Here is a 22,612-nt window from a genome sequence, read left to right on the forward strand (position 1 = left end):
GGAAAATAGGTAAAAAAAAAGTTTTGTCTTACTAAATATGTATGTTAGGTGAGATTTTAGTCTAATTAAGGATTCACTTATTAGCTCACTTAGCCTTATACATATATCCTTACCTTTACCTTGGCCCCATTACAACCTTAATTAAAGACCTCATGATTTTTGGTATGGCTGTATTCTATAATTGTTGATTGGTTAGATGAAGAACAAAGTTATAGAAAGGAAGAATAAAAAGAGGAATAGAGTGATTAACCCAATAAACACTGAGTAACTAGAGAGTAAACACAAATCTAGTGAGGGTTCAATAGCTCATTAACATTTATCTCTGTTTGAATTATCTAATTGTCTTGCAAATGTTTCTTCTCCCATCTCAATTGTAAAAGTGCTTATTGATTATCTACGGCTTGGCTATATATACATATATGACTCCTTGAGAATGTGAATTAATTTAACTACCTGTAAGATTTATATATGAGTGAATAAATTAGAATTGCATGATGCATCATTCATTTAGGTAGTTGCATTTAGAATAAGTTGCATTGCATAACATTCCACCACTTTAACCTTACTTTATTCTTTACCTTGGATTTAGCATGAGGACATGCTATTGTTTAAGTGTGAGGAGGTTGATAAACCCATATTTCATGAGTTATTTTGTGCTTAATTTGAGTGATTTATTCAATCCTTCACCCACTTATTCATATTAATTGCATGGTTTTACTTTTCCTTCCTTATTATGTGATATATGTGAAAAAACATGTTTCCTAAGCTTTAAAATTAATTATTTTAATTACCCTTATTTCTATTCGATGCCGTGATTAGTGTGTTGAGTAGTTTCAGATTTTCTAAGGCAGAATGACTTAAAGGATGGAAAGGAAACATACAACATTGGAAGGAAAGCACAAAACGGAGTTTCTGAGGAAATTGGCATCCACGCGATCGCATGGGCGACGCGGACGCGTGCCAAGCGCAAAGAAGCAGCGACGCGGTCGCATGACTGACGCGACCGCGTGACAAGGAAAAGCTCCAAATGACGCAACCGCGTGACCCACGCGGACGCGTGACAGAGGCCACGCACCAGAAATTGCAGAAAACGCTCATAGCGAATTCTGAAGCCCTTTTTGGCCCAAATCCAAGTCCAGAAGGCATAGACCAGAGGTTATGAAGTGGGGGAATGCATCCATTCAGGGAGAGCTTGCCAATTTTCACTTTTCATGATTTAGATTTAGTTTGAGAGAGGTTCTCTCCTCTCTCTCTTAGGATTAGGATTTAGGACTTCTCTTAGTTTTTAAGAGTGACTCTCAATCCAGGTTTAATATTTACTTTAATCTATGTTTCTATGCTACTTTTACTTTAATGCTTTTATTCGTATCTATAAATGTTGCCAAATTGGCTTATGAACCGTTTCCATGTTATGATTTGAATTAATGATTATTTGAGGTATTTCAGTTTATTATTGTTCTCTTTGAATTAAGATATTTTTGCTTCCCATCTAAGGACATTTTTATTCCAGCAATTTTACTTTTTTCCCTTTTGGTCTTGGTTAAGAAATCAGTAACTCAACATTATCAAACTCAGCATAATTGATAATCGTTATCTTGCTAATTGAACTGAACTTCAATAATCCCAACTTTTTCTTAGGAAATAAATAGGATTCGAAGGTCAAACTAATTAGTCCCTTGACTTTCCTTTGCTTTAAAGGTTGACTAAGAGGAATTAAGATTCAACTTTCATTATTGTTGAGAGGGATACCCAAGTTGGACTTCCAATTTCTCTTACCCTGCTAAAAGTTGCTTTACAGTTATTTATTGATGTTTATTGCCATTTAAATCACTTGCTTCTCATCTTCTAAACCCCGATTACAACCTTTATAGCCAATAATAAGAACATACTTCCCTGCAGTTCCTTGAGAAGACGACCCGAGGTTTGAATACTCAGTTAATAATTTTTAAGGGGTTTGTTACTTGTGACAACCAAAACGTTTGCACGAAAGGGATTTTTGTTGGTTTAGAGACTATATCTACAACGCGACTGTTTTTATGACATTCTTTACTGGCAAAAATCCTGTTCGTCAGTATGCGAACGCACACTTGCTGGTTTCGTCACTCGTGCATACGCACAGGGTGTTGTGTGTACGCACACTTGGCTGTGTACTCCTCCTTTATTTTCTTCATATTTTCTCCCAATTGCATGCTTCTCTTCCACTCTTATCAAGCCATTCCAACCTCTTACACCTGAAATCACTCATCAAAATCATCAAGGCATCGAATGACATGAAAGTGGAATAAAATTGATTAAATTAAGCACAAAATAGAATGTTTTCACAATCGGACATAATTTAGAGAGAAAACACAAAAGCATACTATTTAGGTGAATAAATGTGGGTTTATATGATTGAGCATCTATTAGGTCATTAGAAATACTAGCTGAAGTAGCAAAACTTAGTTATGTTATTATAGTATGCATATGAATTAGTCCCACATCGCATAATACTCAAAGGCTCCCCTTCCCTTTACTACTATAAATAAGTCCATGTATTCTTTTTATCACATGATTTGAGTAATAAAAACTTCTTATATTATAAGCTTTACGCTTATCTCCTCTAGGCTCTTTTAAGAGTAAAGGGGTATATCCTTGGCTTGGCCAACCAAGGTGGGCTTTTGGCTATCTTCACAATAATGGGGTTGTTAACCTCGCCAAGATTGGTAAGACAAATGACGTCCCGACGTCACTATTCACTATTGGTGAAGTAAAAATTTTGCCAATTTCTTATGAGGATATAATAGAAAAATTCAAGCAGTTTTCAATGTCAGTTGCCCAAGTGAATTTGACATAGTTTCAACCTTCAAATTTAAGATCATTCTCAAGACCTTGTGGAGGAAGAAGAGGAGCAAGAGAAGGTTGTTTCTACAGACGGGGCAGGAGCTCATGGCAACTTAGTAATTGGCAGAATTGTCAGGTATGTGGTAGAATTGGCCACATTGCACTTTAATGCTTTCACAGGTTCGATCAAAATTTCCATGGCAATTCATCTTTAGCGATCCATAATCTTCAACAAATTCCAATTCACTAACAACCTCTTCAGCCTCTTTCCAGAATCCACAATCTTTTCTTGCTGCTTCTTCTCTTGCATCTGATTCTGCTTGGTACCCAGACTCAAGTGCAAGTCATCATCCAACACCAAATGCAACAAACTTTTTTTCTACTTCAAAATTTACTAGATCAGATCAGTTGTATGCTACAAATAGGATAGGTATCAAGATCCCTAAAATTGGTACTTCTTTATTGAAAAATTTTACTACTAACAAGATTTATGTTTTAAAATTTTTTTTACATATTCCAACTCTTATAAAGAATCTAATCAATACATCAAAGTTTTGTCTTGAAAAAAATGTATATTTTGAATTTCATCCATATAATTGCTTTGTGAAATCTCAGGTGTCCAAGGAGGTGCTCCTTCGAGGGATACATAAACAAGGACTATATCCTTTGAGAATATGATCATACCTAAACAAATTCATGATCCATAAGTGTTTCAATCATTTTTGGCTATGTAAATTAAATTTAGTACTTTGGCATAGAAAATTAGGACACCCTTCCCCTCCTATTATTGTTGACATTATCCTAAGACATTGTAATATTCCTTGTTCCAATAAATCAGATTATGAATCATTTCTGTGTGAAGCTTGTTGTAAAGGGAAGATGCACACACTTACCTTTCCTAATTCTCAAACTAAATAGCTGGTCCTCTTGAACTCAATTTTATTGATATATGGGGTCCTACACCAATGACCTCAAGATTTGGTTTTAGGTACTATATGAGTATTTTTTATGCTTACAGTAGATATACTTGCTTGTATTTACTGACTTCTAAAGCTCAGGTTTTGCAGGTTTTGTAATAATATAAACAATTGATGAAAAAACAAACTAGTTTCAATCTTATAGCGATACAAACAGACAATGCTAAGGAGTTTCTCTCACATTCTTTTCAAAATTTTCTTCAAACTAATAGTATAATACATCGTTTATCATGTTCCTATACTCATTAATAGCAAGCACTACTAGAAAACTACTTATTACAGATGGATATTTTCGAAAAATTTTATCCCACAAAATACAGACAGATTTTGCAAGAGAATTTTCGTTAGAAAAAAGAAAGAATGAATTAGCATAAATTACAAACAAAAAAGAGAATCTGTCTATAATTTTGTTGAAAAATTAAGTTTTTTTGTGAAAAATAATTACCGACAAAAAATTTGTCTATATTTAAATGAGCAAAATGCTGAATTTTTTTAAATAAATAAAATAAATATTTTAATTACCGAAATATACATTTTGGAGCATTTGTACTGAAAAGTATCGGCACCTCTTATCTCATTTACAGTGTAAACGAGATAAGGCACGAGATGATGTGGTCGTATCACGTTTATACACGTGTTGTGTAATGGTCTTATCTCATTTATAGTGTAAACGAGATACGTGTTAACTTATTTCATTTACACTATAAACGAGATAAGAGAAGCGGATGCTATATATATGTATCTCATCCATAGACCCATTAACTTCCCTTTTTTGGCCTTTTCTCCTACTTTTACCCTTTTCTAATCATATTTCTGAGTTACTTGAAGAATATGGTGCACGCTGATAATCATAATGGAGACATTAATAGACTGAACGCGACTTGACACATTGTAGGGGCAGCCAACTTTGAGATTGGTGTTGTTTTGTGTTTTATGGTTATGTTAAAGAATAGATGTGTTGCCATGATTTGGGTACTTTTATGGAGGTAGTATGCAGTATATGTTAGGAGGATGAATATATTGGTTTAAATACTAGGGATTTGCGAGGTGCAGAAGTTTGTCCTGGGGATCTGTGGTGCTAGCATGGACGTACCACTCCTTATGCTCTGCAACCTACCGCTCTACCATAGACATCGCCAAGTGTACTCCTCTTCTCATATCTTGGATATACCAGAGGTTCCCTAAGTGGTGTCTACCTGAGCAACAGGTTCACATGTTTCCTTTGGCTGCGCGAGATAACTGTTTAGTTTGGTTTCACTATTCTTTATTTTTTGCATAACATTATTAGGACATATTGACTGAATGGTGGTTAATGTTGTAACTGTTCACAGATTGATCGGCATGACATAGCAGAGCAGGGACCAGCACAAGCAGAGGGTTAGGCCCCGAGAGAGCGCTTAGAAGTTGAGTCCGAGTATCACCAGCAGGAGGAGCACAATGATATCCTAGAAGACCAGGGTGACTTGCCACCTCCTTCACCACTACCACCTCCTCCACCTCCTCCACCACATCTGCCATCCGGGTCAGGCTCAGGGGCTGGTTGGGATGATTGGGACTTTGCCGCTCCTGGTTGGCATGACCTCGGTCCATCTAGCAGTCACCTTGAGGACTCGATGGTTGATGAGATAGACTTTGAGGAGGCTTTTCATATTCACACCACCAACCAATCCACCATGCAGTGCCATTGCGAAACAATTCCGAACAGGTCGAGAGCAAAGCATGGGTTAGCCATACCAGCATTCATCTGTGCCTGCATCCGCCATTGTTTGGGTTCCTCACATGTCCCTGGGATTTGGCACATCTTTGGTTGACACCTTGGACCCAATGCTCAGTACGCGACACCGCTGTTGGTAGATTACGGTCAATTGATGACAACATCGCAGTCGATGCTTGTACTACCTCTCCTTTGCCTTATCACCCTCTGTATCTGTCGGTGTCCTACTTTGATAGTTATGCTGCCCATTACCATCCAGACCCATCATAGTTGCATATGCAGCCACAGGCACCCGAGTATCACCCACAGCCTCAGGCAGAGCCACGTCCGAGCAAACCTCAGAGATAGGCGCAACTTCCGCTGTGTGGCACTGGCCATCGGCATCATTTTCAAGGTGATCACTGCTAATGACATCGAATACTTTCTATTGTATGCTGTTACTTTTCTCTTTACCATTAATGTATTTTGATGTACTCTGATGTATTTATATCACAATAGTTACATTTTGATGTACTTTGATAAAGTAACCTTTGATGTATTTTGACCTAATAGTCATGTTATGTACTGCTCGCTTTGTGCATGTTTCATGTCAACGTAGTTATGGTTTGTACTATAATATTTAGAATTCAATGTAAAACACCACAGATAGAGTACAATGTTGAGATACAAAATATGGAATACAAAATATTTAGAATTCGTTGTATTAAATGATGCAAATTTGGATACAAAATATTGCGAGTGAAAATAACACGAACTTAAACATAACTTGTTCCTCCAAGACACATAAACTATGCGAACATAAACCCTAAACCAAACACATACAAAGTAACAACCGTAAATTAGGCCTCGTTCGTCTGATGGTTTGGATAACCTCTTCGGGTATGACCAGTTTGCTTGCATAGACCGTACTTTTCTCTTGGTACTCGTCCTCGTCCATCTCATTACAAAACCGGGTGAAAATCAGTTTGCTAGTGGACTTCCTGCGTATGGCGGGGTTAGGTCGGAGGCATATCACATACCACTCTGGCCAAAGTTTCTCATTTAGTATTGGCAGAAACTCCGATTGGTATACCTTGAACACAGCCTGCTGTGTGTACACTGGATAGACGTATGGACCCCATTCGATACTCGTGGCAGCACAGGTGGCCAGCGCTGATGGTGCACAAAATTGTGATCATCAATGGCGCCAACAACTTGGTACGCACAATTGTAATCTCAACTCTTTGTCACAACTCCGCACAACTAACCAGCAAGTGTACTGGGTCGTCCAAGTAATAAACCTTACGTGAGTAAGGGTCGATCTCACGGAGATTGTCGGCTTGAAGCAAGCTATGGTCATCTTGTAAATCTCAGTCAGGTGGATTCAAATGGTTATGGAGTTTAAGATATTTAAAAGATAAATAAAACATAAAATAAGATAGAGATACTTATGTAATTCATTGGTGAGAATTTCAGATAAGCGTATGAAGATGCTTTGTTCCTCCTGAACTTCTGCTTTTCTATTGCCTTCATCCAATCATTCATACTCCTTTCCATGCCAAGCTTTATGTTGGGTTTCACCGTTGTCAATGGCTACCTCCCGTCCTCTCAGTGAAAAGGTCCAAATTCGTTGTCACCGCACGGCTAATCATCTGTCGGTTCTCGATCATATTGGAATAGGATCCATTGATCCTTTTGCGTCTGTCACTACGACCAACACTCGCGAGTTTGAAGCTCGTCACAGTCATCCCTTCCCAGATCCTACTCGGAATACCATAGACAAGGTTTAGAATTTCCAGATCTCAGGAATGGCCGCCAATAATTCTAGCCTATACCACGAAGGTTCTAATTTTAGATTGGAAACCCAAGAGAATATACTCCAGCTGTCGTCCAATGACTACGTTGAACATCATGTAGATCGCTTTGTGGTTGTCAGGCACGCAACCTTGGCTAAGCGAGTAATGAAGATTGGGTGATTGTCACGGGTCACCCCTTCATTCTGACTTAACTGAATTAAGTACGAGAGTATATCTTGGAGAAGAAATAGGCGTGAATTGAATAGAAAAATAATAGTACTTTGCATTGATTCATGAAGAACAGCAGAGCTCCACACCTTAATCTATGGTGTGTAGAAACTCCACCATTGAAAATACATAAGAACAAAAGGTCCAGGCATGGCCGAATGGCCAGCCCCCTAAAGAGGGTTCAATCATCAAAACATGATTAAAGGATGAAAATACAATAGCAAAAGGTCCTATTTATAGAAAACTAGTAGCCTAGGGTTACAGAAATAAGTAATTAATGCAGAAATCTTCTTCCGGGCCCACTTGGTGTGTGCTTGGGCTGAGCATTGAAGCTTTCACATGTAGAGACTTTTCTTGGAGTTAAACGCCAGCTTTTATGCCAGTTTGGGCATTTAACTCCAGCTTTTATGCCAGTTCTGGTGTTTTGACGTCAGAATTTTTATGCTGACTTGAAACGCCAGTTTGGGCCATCAAATCTCGGGTAAAGTATAGACTATTATATATTGCTGGAAAGCCCAAGATGTCTACTTTCCAACGCAATGAAAACCGCGCTAATTGGGCTTCTGTAGCTCCAGAAAATCCACTTCGAGTGCAGGGAGGTCAGAATCCAACAGCATCTGCAGTCCTTTTTCAGCCTCTGAATCAGATTTTTGCTCAGGTCCCTCAATTTCAGCCAGAAAATACCTGAAATCACAGAAAAATACAAAAACTCATAGTAAAGTCCAGAAATGTAATTTTTATTTAAAAACTAATAAAAATATAATAAAAAGTAACTAAAATATACTAAAAACTACCTAAAAACAATGCCAAAAAGCATTAAATTATCCGCTCATCACAACACCAAACTTAAATTGTTGCTTGTCCCCAAGCAACTGAAAATCAAATAGGATAAAAAGAAGAGAATATACAATGAATTCCAAAAACATCTATGAAGATCAGTCTTAATTAGTTGAGCGGGGCTATTAGCTTTTTGCTTCTGAACAGTTTTGGCATCTCACTTTATCCTTTGAAGTTTAGAATGATTGGCATCTATAGGAACTCAGAATTTTCACTTGACACCTTCACGCCACAAGCACATGGTTAGGGACAGCTTGGTTTAGCCGCTTAGGCCAGGATTTTATTCCTGTGGGCCCTCCTATCCACTGATACTCAAAGCCTTGGATCCTTTTTATTTTACCCTTGCCTTTTGGTTTAAAGGGCTATTGACTTTTTCTGCTTGCTTTTTCTTTTTCTTTCTTTTTCTTCTCTCTTTTTTTCACCATATTTATTTTTTTCTACAAGCTTTTCACTGCTTTTTCTTGCTTCAAGAATCATTTTTATGATTTTTCAGATTATCAATAACATTTCTCCTTTTTCATTATTCTTTCAAGAGCCAACAATTTTAACATTCATAACTTCACTATCAAAAATATGCACTGTTCAAGCATTCATTTAGAAAACAAAAGTATTGCCACCACATCAAAATAATTAAACTATTTTAAAATTTGAAATTCATGTACTTCTTGTTCTTTTGCAATTAAAAACATTTTTCATTTAAGAAAGGTGATGGATTCATAGGACATTCATAGCTTTAAGGCATAGACACTAAGACACTAGTGATCATGTAATAAGACACAAATATAAATAAAACATAAAGCATAATTTTCGAAAAACAGAGAAATAAGAACAAGGAAATTAAAGAACGGGTCCACCTTAGTGATGGCGGCTTATTCTTCCTTTTGAAGATCTTATGGAGTGCTTGAGCTCCTCAATGTCTCTTCCTTGCCTTTGTTGCTCCTCCCTCATGACTCTTTGGTCTTCTCTAATTTCATGGAGGAGGATAGAATGCTCTTGGTGCTCCACCCTTAGTTGTCCCATATTGGAACTTAATTCTCCTAGGGAGGTGTTAATTTGCTCCCAATAGTTTTGTGGGGGAAAATGTATCCCTTGAGGCATCTCAGGGATTTCATGATGAGGAATTTCCTCATACTCTTATCCATGAGTTGGGTCTCTTGTTTGCTCCATCCTTTTCTTAGTGATGGGCTTGTCCTCATCAATGAGGATGTATTCCTCTATGTCAATTCCAGTTGAATTACAGAGGTGACAAATGAGATGAGGGAAGGCTAACCTTGCCAAAGTAGAGGACTTGTCTGCCACCTTGTAGAGTTCTAGGGATATAACCTCATGAACTTCTACTTCCTCTCCAATCATGATACTATGGATCATGATAGCCTGGTCAATAGTAACTTCAGACCGGTTGCTAGTAGGAATGATTGAGCGTTGGATGAACTCCAACCATCCCTTAGTCACAGGCTTAAGGTCATGCCTTCTTAGTTGAATCGGCTTCCCTGTTGAATCTCTCTTCCATTGAGTGCCCTCTTCACAAATGTCTATTAGGACTTAGTCCAACCTTTGATCAAAATTGACCCTTCTAGTGTTGGGGCGTGCATCTCCTTGCATCATGGGCAAGTTGAATGCCAACCTTACATTTTCCGAACTAAAATCTAAGCATTTCCCCTGGACCATTGTAAGCCAATTCTTTGGGTTCGGGTTCACACTTTGATCATGGTTCTTGGTGATCCATGCATTGGCATAAAACTCTTGAACCATTAAGATTCCGACTTGTTGAATGGGGTTGGTGAGAACTTCCCAACCTCTTCTTCGAATCTCATGTCGGATCTCCGGATATTCATCCTTTTTGAGCTTGAAGGGGACCTCGAGGATCACCTTCTTCTTGGCCACAACTTCATAGAAGTGGTCTTGATGCACCCTTGAGATGAATCTTTCCATCTCCCATGACTCAAAAGCGGAAGCTTTTGCCTTCCCTTTAGCTTTTACCACACCAAACTTAGAAGGTTTGCTCATCCTCGAGCAAAAGAAGAAAGAAGAGAGTAGAAGAAGAAGAAATAGAGGAGATGGAGGAGGGTTTAGTGATTCGGCCAAGGGGGGTAAGTAGTGTGTATGATGTGTGAAAATGAAGGAGTGAAGATAGGTTTATATAGGAGTGGAGAGAGGGGTAGGGTTCGGCCATGTATGGGTGGGTTTGGGAGGGAAAATGGTTTGAATTTGAATGGTGAGGTAGGTGGGATTTTATGATGGATGGATGTGGATTGGTGAAGAGATTATGGAGAAGAGGGTAGGATTTGATAGGTGAAGGGTTTTTGGGGAAGAGGTATTGAGGTGATTGGTGAAGGGTATTTGGGGAAGGGTGTTATGGGAAGGTGTGAAGAAGAGAGAGAGAGATGAGGTAGGTGGGGATCCTGTGGGGTCCACAGATCCTGAGGTGTCAAGAATTTCTCATCCCTGCACCATATTGGCGTGTAAACGCCCCTTCCTGTGCCAATCCTAGCGTTAAACGCCAGGTTGCTGCCCATTTCTGGCGTTTAACGCCAGCTTTTCTCCCCTTTCTGGCGTTTAACGCCAGCTCTGTGCCCATTTCTGGCATTAAACGCCAGTTCTGCTACCCTTACCGGCGTTTAAACACCAGTAAGCTTCTCCTCCAGGGTGTGCTGTTTTTAATACTATTTTTCATTCTGTTTTTGCTTTTTCAGTTGTTTTTGTGACTCACATGATCATCAACCTACAGAAAACATAAAATAACAATGAAAAATAAATAGATATAATTAAATAATATTGGGTTGCCTCCCAACAAGCACTTCTTTAATGTCAATAGCTTGACAGTGAGCTCTCATGGAGCCCCACAGATAATCAGAGCAGGATTGGAGCCTCTCAACACCAAACTTAGAGTTTGGTTGTAGCCTCCCAACACCAAACTTAGAGTTTGAATGTGGGGATTTTGTTTGACTCTGTATTGAGAGAAGCTTTTCATGCTTCCTTTCCATGGTTACAGAAGGAGAACCTTGAGTCTTAAACATAAGGGAATCCTCATTCACTTGAAGGACCAATTCTCCTCTGTCAACATCAATCACAACTTTTGCTGTGGCTAGGAAGGGTCTGCCAAGGATAATGGATTCATCCTTACACTTCCCAGTGTCTAGGATTATGAAATCAGCAGGGATGTAGTGACCTTTAACCTTTACCAAGACATCCTCTACAAGTCCATAAGCCTGTTTTCTTGAATTGTCTGCCATCTCTAGTGAGATTCTTGCAGCTTGTACCTCAAGGATCCCTAACTTCTCCATTACAGAGAGAGGTATGAGGTTTATACTTGACCCCAGGTCACACAGAGCCTTCTCAAAGGTCATGGTGCCTATGGTACAAGATATTGAGAACTTTCCAGGATCCTGTCTCTTCTGAGGTAATCTCTGCCTAGTCAAGTCATCCAGTTCTTTGGTGAGCAAGGGGGTTCATCCTCTCAAGTCTCATTACCAAATAACTTGGCATTTAGCTTCATGATTGCTCCAAGGTACTTAGCAACTTGCTCTTCAGTAACATCTTCATCATCTTCAGAGGAAGAATACTCATCAGAGCTCATGAATGGCAGAAGTAAATTCAATGGAACCTCTATGGTCTCTGTATGAGCCTTAGATTCCCATGGTTCCTCATTAGGGAACTCCTTGGAGGCTAGTGGACGTCCATTGAGGTCTTCCTCAGTGGAAATCACTGTCTTTCCCTCCTCTATGCATTCGGCCATGTGGGACGTTTTTATGGCATTGCATTCTCTCTTTGGGTTCTCTTCTGTATTGCTTGGGAGAGTGCTAGGATGGAGTTCAGTAATCCTCTTACTCAGCTGACCCACTTGTGCCTCCAAATTTCTAATGGAGGACCTTGTTTCAGTCATGAAACTTTGAGTGGTTTTAATTAGATCAGAGACTATGGTTGCTAAGTTAGAGTGGCTCTGCTTAGAATTCTCTGTCTGTTGCTGAGAAGATGATGGAAAAGGCTTGCTATTGCTAAACCTATTTCTTCTACCATTGTTGTTATTGAAGCCTTGTTGAAGCCTCTGTTGGTCCTTCCATGAGAGATTTGGATGATTTCTCCATGAAGGATTGTGGGTGTTTCCATAGGGTTCTCCCATGTAATTCACCTCTTCCATTGCTGGATTCTCAGGATCATAAGCTTCTTCTTCAGATGAAGCTTCTTTGGTACTGCCTGTTGCTGCTTGCATGCCTGACAGACTCTGAGAAATCATATTGACTTGATGAGTTAATATTTTGTTCTGAGCCAATATTCAGAGTATCAATCTCAAGAACTCCTTTCTTCTTATTTGTTCCATTATTCACAGGATTCCTTTCAGAAGTGTACATGAATTGGTTATTTACAATCATTTCAATGAGTTCCTGAGCTTCTGCAGGCGTCTGCTTCAGATGAAGACATCCTCCAGCAGAGCTGTTGACGTGGCGGAAATTGGCGAGTTAAGAAATTATTATAAGAGATACGTTGCAAGTACAGTTCTTAACCAACCGAAAATCCGTTCATCAATTTAGAAGGGTTGTCACAAAATTAGAATTAAAATACTGGGAGTATGAGTCCCAGGTCGTCTCCCAACGAGTTGCAGAAAGATGTGCTATTTTATTAATTAGATATTTTCAAAAATGGTTGAGTGATAAACAGGAAATTAAATTAGAGAATTTATATAATTTTAAATAAAAACCTTGACCGGGAGTAGATGAAATCTTGACGGAGGTAATAACTCTTCTCAATATCCCAATCCAAAAAGCAATAAAATCAAATCCTAAGAACTATGAATATGTAGAGAGAAAACATAGAGGAGAGGTAAAATCAGATCTAAAACTAAAATTATGCGGAATGAATGTTGTTCTCTGGTCTCTGCATGTTCTCTGGCTCTAATCTGCTTTTCTGGGCCGAAAATAGGGTCAAAATAGGGCCCAAAATCACCCCCAGCGAATTTTGCAGATTCTGCAGATCGCGCACGTCACGCGATCGCGTCATCCAGGCGTTCGCGTCATCCAGCGTTTTGTCTTGCCACGCGTGCACGTCGTCCATGCCTTCGCGTCACTTGTGCAGTTTCCAATCCGCGCGGTCGCGTGAGCCATGCGTCCGCGTCACTGCAATTTCTTCTATGTCGCGCGGTCGCGTGAGCCATGCGTTCGCGTCACTTCTCGCTGGTCATCTCCTTAATTTCTTGTGTTCCTTCCATTTTTGCAAGCTTCCTTTCTAATCTCCAAGTCATTTATGCCCTATAAAGCCTGAAACACTTAACACACAGATCACGGCATCGAATGGAATAAAGGAGAATTAAAATACAAAATTAAAAAGTTTCTAGGAAGCAAGTTTTTCAACCATGGAGTAATTTTGGAAAGGAATTGTAAATACATGCTAATTTAGTGAATAAGTGGGTAAAGATATGATAAAACCACACAATTAAACACAATATAAACCATAAAATAATGGTTTATCAACTTCCCCACACTTAGATATTAGCATGTCCTCATGCTTAGTTGAAGGAGACAAAATAAATGAGTAGGAACATGTAGAACTCATGCAATGCAATGCAACCTATATATGTGAATGCAACTATATGATTCTTGTCCACTTGGTCAAAAGTAAATAAGCTCTTCAAGACAATCACAAATCAAATTCCACTATTTCAATTCTTATACAGTAAGAACAGATAAAAATGCAAGAAGGTAGCTCATGAAAGCATGGAACATAGAACTTAAGCATTGAACCCTCACTGATGATGTATGTATGCTCTAATCTCTCTAGTGTATAGGGCAATCACTCTATCCTTCTCTAATCATGCTTTCTAGTTTTTGTTTTTCACCTAACCAATCAACAACATTTAATATACCAATGCAAACATCATGAGGTCTTTTCAAGGTTGTAATGGGGCCAAGGTAAGGGTACGGGCATATATATGGCTAAGTAAGCTTATAAATTGAATCTTTAATTAACCAAGCTTTCACCTAACACACATATATAAATTCTATATAACTTAAATTTCATACCTAGCTACCCAAAATTTCTCTTTCATATTCCATACTCATGTATCAACTTTTATTTTAAGGTTATCATATATGCATTGATCCTTGAATTTTTAACTTAGCATTAGGGTAATTTTGTCCCCTTATTTATTTATTGACTATTTTTGGATTTTTTTTAAACATAAACATAAAAATAAACATAGTTTATCAATGCACATAGATTTTTAATTCTTATAGTTTCACATGAGTAGGTACCCAAATTCCCATTATATCATCATGACACATTCCCTCATTATCTTTTGTTCCCACAATTTCCCATACTTAATTAACATACACAATTCTATCTTAAGCCAACCAAAGATTCAATTGGGATATATAATTATTTTTCCGCTTAAGGCTAGTGATGTGGTAAAATGCAGAACAAATGGGATTTAAAGGCTCAAAGTGGCTAACAAAGGTAATTGAAAGGGTAGGCTTAATTTGGATAAGTGAGCTAAACAAATAATGGCCTCAATCATATGCAGGCATATAAATATATTAAACATTGGACATATAGGATGAAACAAAATATAGATTACAATCATAGAGAAGTAAACACACAAGAATAAAATAATTATGGTTAAATAATGTAACCATGTATTTAGGCTCGAAGTCTTACTGATTGTGTGTTCTTTAGCTCAAAAACCATGTTCCAAATATAACTTCAAGCAAATTTAACAAAAAAGTTTTGATTAAAATTAGTGAAATTTTGTTCTAAAAATAGGGTCTTAGAAGAAACTTATTACCTTTTCAATCAAGTAGAACATGCATGCAACTAACCTATTACTATGCAATTTATCTTATTCTACAAAAGAAAAACTAACTAAATATCCTATTTTATTGGTGTTAGGGAAGAGAAATTACCTCCGGAAGTTAAGTACTGACCGACCTCCCCACACTTAAGGCTTTGCACCGTCCTCGGTGCCATCTGTCAGGAACAAAGGTGGGCTGGTAGCAGTATCTCCACAGTCGGGACCGTCATGGCTCCCTGTGCTGGTAAAGGAAGTGGAGTTTGGGGTGTCTGAGTCCTTGAATTTTCCCATAATAAGCTCCTTGAGGTATGTGAATCGGCGCTTGTTACGTCGCTCTCTTAGCTTCGCTTTCTGTTCTTGCCGATCCAACCTTTCAAGTAACTGATGGAGCAGTTGATTTGTTGTAGGTGCTTGTGGTGTTGAAGAAGGAATGTCTTCAGCCGGTTCAGTAGGCTGGCTTGTAGTGGCTGCTGGAGGTCTGATATATTTCCCGTTAGGGACATACTGATCATCCCGTGGAAGCATGGCTTTGGTGTCCCCAGCTCTGTAGGAGACTCCAGCTGCTGAGACAAGATCTGAGACCAGGGCAGGAAAAGGTAAGTTGCCCGCAATTTGTACGTGTCCCATAGTATTTCGGATGTGTCTTGGTAGGTTCAGAGGTTGATCTGTAAGGAGGCACCATAGTAGAACGGCCATGTCTGCAGTGAAGGAGGACTCGTGAGTGCTCAGAAAGACGTAATGGGACATAATCTGTACCCATACGCAAGCCTCCAAGGTAAGTGCGGAAGCCAATATTTCCTTAGGATGGGAACGATGGTATCCGTAGATCCATCTGCTGCCAGGAAGGGCAATAACTCTGAGAACAGCGTCCCAGTCAAATTGGTACATCTGGCGCTTGAGTGTAGCTTCTTGAAATGTGTCCAGTTCTTCTGGAGTAGGGGGAAGATCTAAAGCTCATTGAATGGCCTCTTCTGTAATGGGGACTTGCTTCTGACGGACATAGACAGACTGCAGGGTTGGCAGGTGGAAATTGGAGTAGAACTCGACTACCCAAGAAAGATTAACCTACCGTGGCTGTCTCCGTAGGAAACCTAGTATGCAAAATCGTGATCGTTCATTCCTTGGTAACGGTGTCAAAAACTTAATACGCACGTTCATAATCTTAGTTCTTTGTTACAACTTCGCACAACTAACCAACAAGTGCATTGGGTCGTCCAAGTAATAAACCTTACGTGAGTAAGGATCGATCCCACGGAGATTGTGGGCTTGAAGCAAGCTCTGGGTCACCTTGTAAATCTCAGTCAGGCGGACTCAAATGGTTATAGAGTTTTGATAATTAGAATATAATTAAAATATAAAATAGGATAGGAATACTTATGTAATTCATTGGTGAGAATTTCAGATAAGCGTATGGAGATGCTTTTGTTCCTTCTAAACCTCTGCTTTCCTACTGCTTTCATCCAATCCTTCATACTCCTTTCCACGGCAAGATGTATGTTGGGCATCACCGTTGTCAATGGCTACTTCCCGTCCTCTCAGTGAAAATGGTCCAAAATGCGCTTTCACCGCACGGCTAATCATCTGTCGGTTCTCGATCATACTGGAATAGGATTCAATAATCCTTTTGCGTCTATCACTACGCCCAGCACTCGCGAGTTTGAAGCTCGTCACAGCCATCCCTTTCCGGATCCTACTCGGAATACCACAGACAAGGTTTATACTTTTCGGATCTCAAGAATGACCGCCAATAATTCTAGCCTATACCATGAAGACTCTGATCTCACGATCAGAAAGCTAAGAGATACGCATTCAAGTTTGTTTGCATGTAGAACGGAAGTGTTTGTCAGGCACGCGTTCATAAGTGAGAATGATGATGAGCGTCACATAATCATCACATTCATCATGTTCTTGTGTGTGAATGGATATCTTAGAGAAGAAATAGGCTTGAATTGAATAGAAAAATAGTAGTACTTTGCATTAGTTCATAAGGAACAGCAGAGCTCCACACCTTAATCTATGGTGTGTAGAAACTCTACCGTTGAAAATACATAAGAACAAGGTCCAGACATGGCCGAATGGCCAGTCCCCAAAACATGATCAAAGGATCAAAAGATAATCCAAAGATTTCCAAAAGCTCAGATGCGTAACATGATAGTAAGAAGTTCTATTTTTACTAAACTAGTTACTAGGGTTACAGAAATGAGTAAATGATGCAGAAATTTACTTTCGGGCCCACTTGGTGTGTGCTTGGGCTAAGCATTGAAGCTTTCACGTGTAGAGGTCTTCCTTGGAGTTAAACGCCAGTTTGTAACCTGTTTCTGGCGTTTAACTCTGCTTTGCAACCTGTTTCTAGCGTTTAACTCCAGAATAGGGCAGAAGGCTGGCGTTGAATGCCAGTTTGTGTCATCTAAAGTCAGGCAAAGTATGGACTATTATATATTTCTAGAAAGCCCTGGATGTCTACTTTTCAACGCAATTGAGAGCTCGCCATTTGGACTTCTGTAGCTCCAGAAAATCCACTTTGAGTGCAGGGAGGTTAGAATCCAACAGCATCTGCAGTCCTTCTTCAACCTCTGAATCTGATTTTTGCTCAAGTCCCTCAATTTCAGCCAGAAATTACCTGAAATCACAGAAAAACACACAAACTTATAGTAAATTCTAGAAATGTGATTTTTATTTAAAAACTAATAAAAATATACTAAAAACTAATCAATTCATACTGAAAACTATGTAAAAATAATGCTAAAAAGCGTATAAATTATCCGCTCATCACAACACCAAACTTAAATTGTTGCTTGTCCCCAAGCAACTGAAAATCAAATAGGATAAAAAGAAGAGAATATACTATAAATTCCAAAATATCAATGAAACTTAGCTCCAATCAGATGAGCGGGACTAGTAGCTTTTTGCCCCTTGAATAGTTTTGGCATCTCACTTTATCCATTGAAGTTCAGAATGATTGGCATCTATAGGAACTTAGATTTTAGATAGTGTTATTGATTCTCCTAGTTCAGTATATTGATTCTTGAACACATGCATCTTTGGCAAGCTCCTTCGGTTTTTTTCACAGTTTTTTTCCAGACTTTTGGTTTTTTTTTCTTGTTTTTTTTTTCTTTTTTTTTTTTTATTTTTTTCGCTATTTTTCTTTTCTTTTCTCTTTTTTTTTTTTCGCAAGTTTTTGTATTCACTGTTTTTTCTTGCTTCAAGAATCAATTTTATGATTTTTCAGATTATCAATAACATTTCTCCTTTTTCATCATTCTTTCAAGAGCCAATATATTTAACATTCATAAACAATAATTTCAAAAGACATATGCACTGTTCAAGCATTCATTCAGAAAACAAAAAATATTGTCACCACATCAAAATAATTAAACTAGTTTCAAGGATGAATTCGAAATCATGTACTTCTTGTTCTTTTGTAATTAAAATATTTTTCATTTAAGAGAGGTGATGGATTCATAGGACATTCATAACTTTAAGACATAGACACTTAAATACTAATGATCATATAGTAAAGACACAAACATAAATAAACATGAAGCATAGTAAACGAAAAACAAGAAAATAAGAACAAGGAGATTAAGGAATGGGTCCCCCTTAGTGAGGGTGACGTCTTCCTCTTCTTGAAGAACCAATGGTGCTCTTGAGCTCCTCTATGTCTCTTCCTTGTCTTTGTTGCTCCTCCCTCATAGCTCTTTGATCTTCTCTAATCTCAGGGAGGATGATGGAATGCTCTTGGTGCTTCATCCTTAGTTGTCCCATGTTGGAGCTTAATTCTCCTAGGGAAGTGTTGATTTGCTCCCAATAGTTTTTTGGAGGGAAGTGCATCCCTTGAGGCTTCTCAGGGATTTCATGGTGAAGAATTTCCTCATACTCTTGTTGAGGTCCATGATCTCTTGTTTGCTCCATCCTCTTCTTAGTGATGGGCTTGTCCTCTTCAATAAGGATGTCTCCCTCTATGTCAATTCTAGCCGAATTGCAAAGGTGACAAATGAGGTGAGGAAAGGCTAACCTTGCCAAAGTAGAGGACTTGTCAGTCACCTTGTAGAGTTCTTGAGGTATAATCTCATGAACTTCTAATTCCTCCCCAATCATGATACTATGGATCATGATGGTCCGGTCTATAGTAACTTCAGACCGGTTGCTAGTAGGAATGATTGAGCGTTGAATAAACTCCAACCATCTTCTAGCTACAGGCTTAAGGTCCAGTCTTCTCAATTGAACCGGTTTGCCTCTTGAGTTAACTTTCCATTGAGCTCCTTCCATACATATGTCCATGAGGACTTGGTCCAACCTTTGATCAAAGTTGACCCTTCTAGTGTAGGGGCGTGCGTTTTCTTCCATCATTGGCAAGTTGAACGCCAGCCTTACATTTTCTGGACTGAAATCTAAGTATTTCCCACGAACCATGGTAAGTCAATGCTTTGGATTTGGGTTTACACTTTGATCATGGTTCCTAGTGATCCGTGCATTTGCATAGAACTCTTGAACCATTAAGATCCCGACTTCTTGAATGGGGTTGGTGAGAACTTCCCAACCTCTTCTTCGGATTTCATGTCGGGTCTCCGGATACTCATTCTTTTTTAGCTTGAAAGGAACCTCAGGGATCACTTTCTTCTTGGCCACAACTTCATAGAAGTGGTCTTGATGGACCTTTGAGATGAATCTCTCCATCTCTCATGACTCAGAGGTGGAAGCAATTGCCTTCCCTTTCCTCTTTCTTGAGGTTTCTCCGGCCTTAGATGCCATAAATGGTTATGGAAAAATAAAAACAACGCTTTTACCATACCAAACTTAGAAGGTTTGCTCGTCCTCGAGCAAAAGAAGAAAGAAAGTAGTAGAAGAAGAAGATGGAGGTGTGTTAATGGTTCGGCCAAGGGGGTTTTAGGTGGTTATAATGTGTGAAAAGGAAAGAGTAATGGTTTGAATTTGAGTGGGTGGGTGTAGGTGGGTTGTATGATGGTTTTGGAGGAGTAATAGAGGTGATTGGTGGAGGTTATTTTGGGGAAGAGTGTTATGGAAAGGTGTGAGGAGGAGAGGAGAAGAGGTGTGGTACGTGGGGATCCTGTGGGGTCCACAGATCCAGTGGGGTCAAGGACTTAGCATCCCTTCTCCAATTAGGCGTGCAAAATGCCCTTAGAGTGCATGTCTGGCGTTAAACGCCAGCTTGCTGCTTGTTTCTGGCGTTTAACGCCACTTCCATGCTCTGTTCTGGCGTTAAACGCCAGTCTGGTGCTTGTTTCTGGCGTTTAACGCCAGTTTGATGCTTCTTACTGGCGTTTAAATGCCAGTAAGGTCTTCGTCCAGGGTGAGCTATTTTTAATGCTGTTTTTCATTCTGTTTTTGATTTTTCAGTAGTTTTTTTGTGACTTCACATGATCATCAACCTAAAGAAAACATAAAATAGAAATGGAAAATAATTAAATATAGTAAAATAACATTGGGTTGCCTCCCAACAAGTGCTTCTTTAATGTCAATAGCTTGACAGTGAGCTCTCATGGAGCCTCACAGATGTTCAGAGCATTGTTGGAACCTCCCAACACCAAACTTAGAGTTTGAATGTGGGGGTTCAACACCAAACTTAGAGTTTGGTTGTGACCTCCCAACACCAAACTTAGAGTTTGACTGTGGGGCTTTGGTTGACTCTGCAGTGAGAGAAGCTTTTCATGCTTACTCTCCATGGTTACAGAAGGAGATCCTTGAGTTTTAAACACAAGGTTGTCCTCATTCAGTTGAAGGACCAACTCTCCTATGTCCACATCAATCACAGCTCTTGCTGTGGCTAGGAAGGGTCTTCCAAGGATGATGGATTCATCCTCATCCTTCCCAGTGTCTAGGATTATGAAATCAGCAGGGATGTAAAGGCCTTCCCTTTACTAACAGGTCTCTACTTGTCCATTAGCCTGTTTTCTTGAGTTGTCTGCCATCTCTAAAGAGATTCTGGTAGCTTGCACCTCAAAGATCCCAAGTTTCTCCATTACAGAGAGTGGCATTAAGTTTATTCTTGACCCCAGGTCACACAGAGCCTTCACAAAGGTCATGGTGCCTATGTTATAGGGAATTAGGAATTTACTAGGATCCTGTTTCTTTTGAGGTAATTTATGCCTATTCAATGCATTCAGTTCATTGGTGAGCAAGGGAGGTTCATCTTCCCAAGTCTCATTACCAAATAATTTGGCATTCAGCTTCATGATTGCTCCTAAATATTGAGCAACTTGCTCTTCAGCAATGTCTTCATCTTCTTCAGAAGATGAATACTCATCAGAGCTTATGAAGGGCAGAAGGAGGTTCAATGGAATCTCTATGGTCTCTAGATGAGCCTCAGATTCTTTTGGTTCCTCAAAGGGAAACTCCTTATTGGTCACTGAACGTCCCAGGAGGTCTTCCTCACTAGGATTCACATCCTTCTCCTCCTCTCTGGGTTCAGCCACACCAAGTAAGGTAATGGCCTTGCACTCTCTTTTTGGATTCTCTTCTGTATTGCTTGGGAGAGTACTAGGAGGGGCTTCAGTGACTCTTTTACTCAGCTGGCCCACTTGTGTCTCCAAATTTCTAATGGAGGACCTTGTTTCATTCATGAAACTTAAAGTGGCCTTAGATAGATCAGAGACTATATTTGCTAAGCTAGATAGATTCTGCTCAAAATTCTCTGTCTGTTGCTGAGTGGATGATGGAAAAGGCTTGCTATTGCTAAACCTGTTTCTTCTACCATTATTAAAGCCTTGTTGAGGCTTTTGTTGATCCTTCCATGAGAAATTTGGATGATTTCTCCATGAGGGATTATAGGTGCTTCCATAGGGTTCACCCATGTAATTCACCTCTACTATTGCAGGGTTCTCATAGGTTTGAACATCCACTCTAAGCTTACTAAGTTTTTGAGGAGGAAAGAACTTGGCTAAGAAAGTCGTGACCAGCTTATCCCAAGAGTTCAGGCTATCTTTAGGTTGAGAGTCCAACCATATTCTAGCTCTGTCTCTTACATCAAACGGGAAAAGCATAAGCCTGTAGACCTCGGAGTCAACCCCATTGGTCTTAACAGTATCACAGATCTGCAAGAACTCAGTTAAGAACTGAAAAAGATCTTCTGATAAAAGTCCATGAAACTTGCAGTTCTGTTGCATCAGAGAAACTAATTGAGGCTTTAGCTCAAAATTGTTTGCTCCAATGGTAGGGATTGAGATGCTTCTTCCATGTAAATTGGAATTTGGTGCAGTAAAGTCACCAAGCATCTTCCTTGCATTGTTATTATTTACGGCCATGTCTCCTTCTTTTTCAAAAATTTTTGTCAGATTTTCTCCAGAGAGTTGTGCTTTAGCTTCCCTTAGCTTCCTCTTCAGAGTCCTTTCAGGTTTAGGATCAGCTTCAACAAGAATATTCTTATCCTTATTCCTGCTCATATGAAAAAGAAGAGAACACAAAAGAAAATATGGAATCCTCTATGTCACAGTATAGAGATTCCCTATGTAAGTATAAGGAG

The sequence above is a fragment of the Arachis ipaensis genome, chromosome B06 (assembly GCF_000816755.2).
Source record: "Arachis ipaensis cultivar K30076 chromosome B06, Araip1.1, whole genome shotgun sequence".
Lineage (NCBI taxonomy): Eukaryota > Viridiplantae > Streptophyta > Magnoliopsida > Fabales > Fabaceae > Arachis > Arachis ipaensis.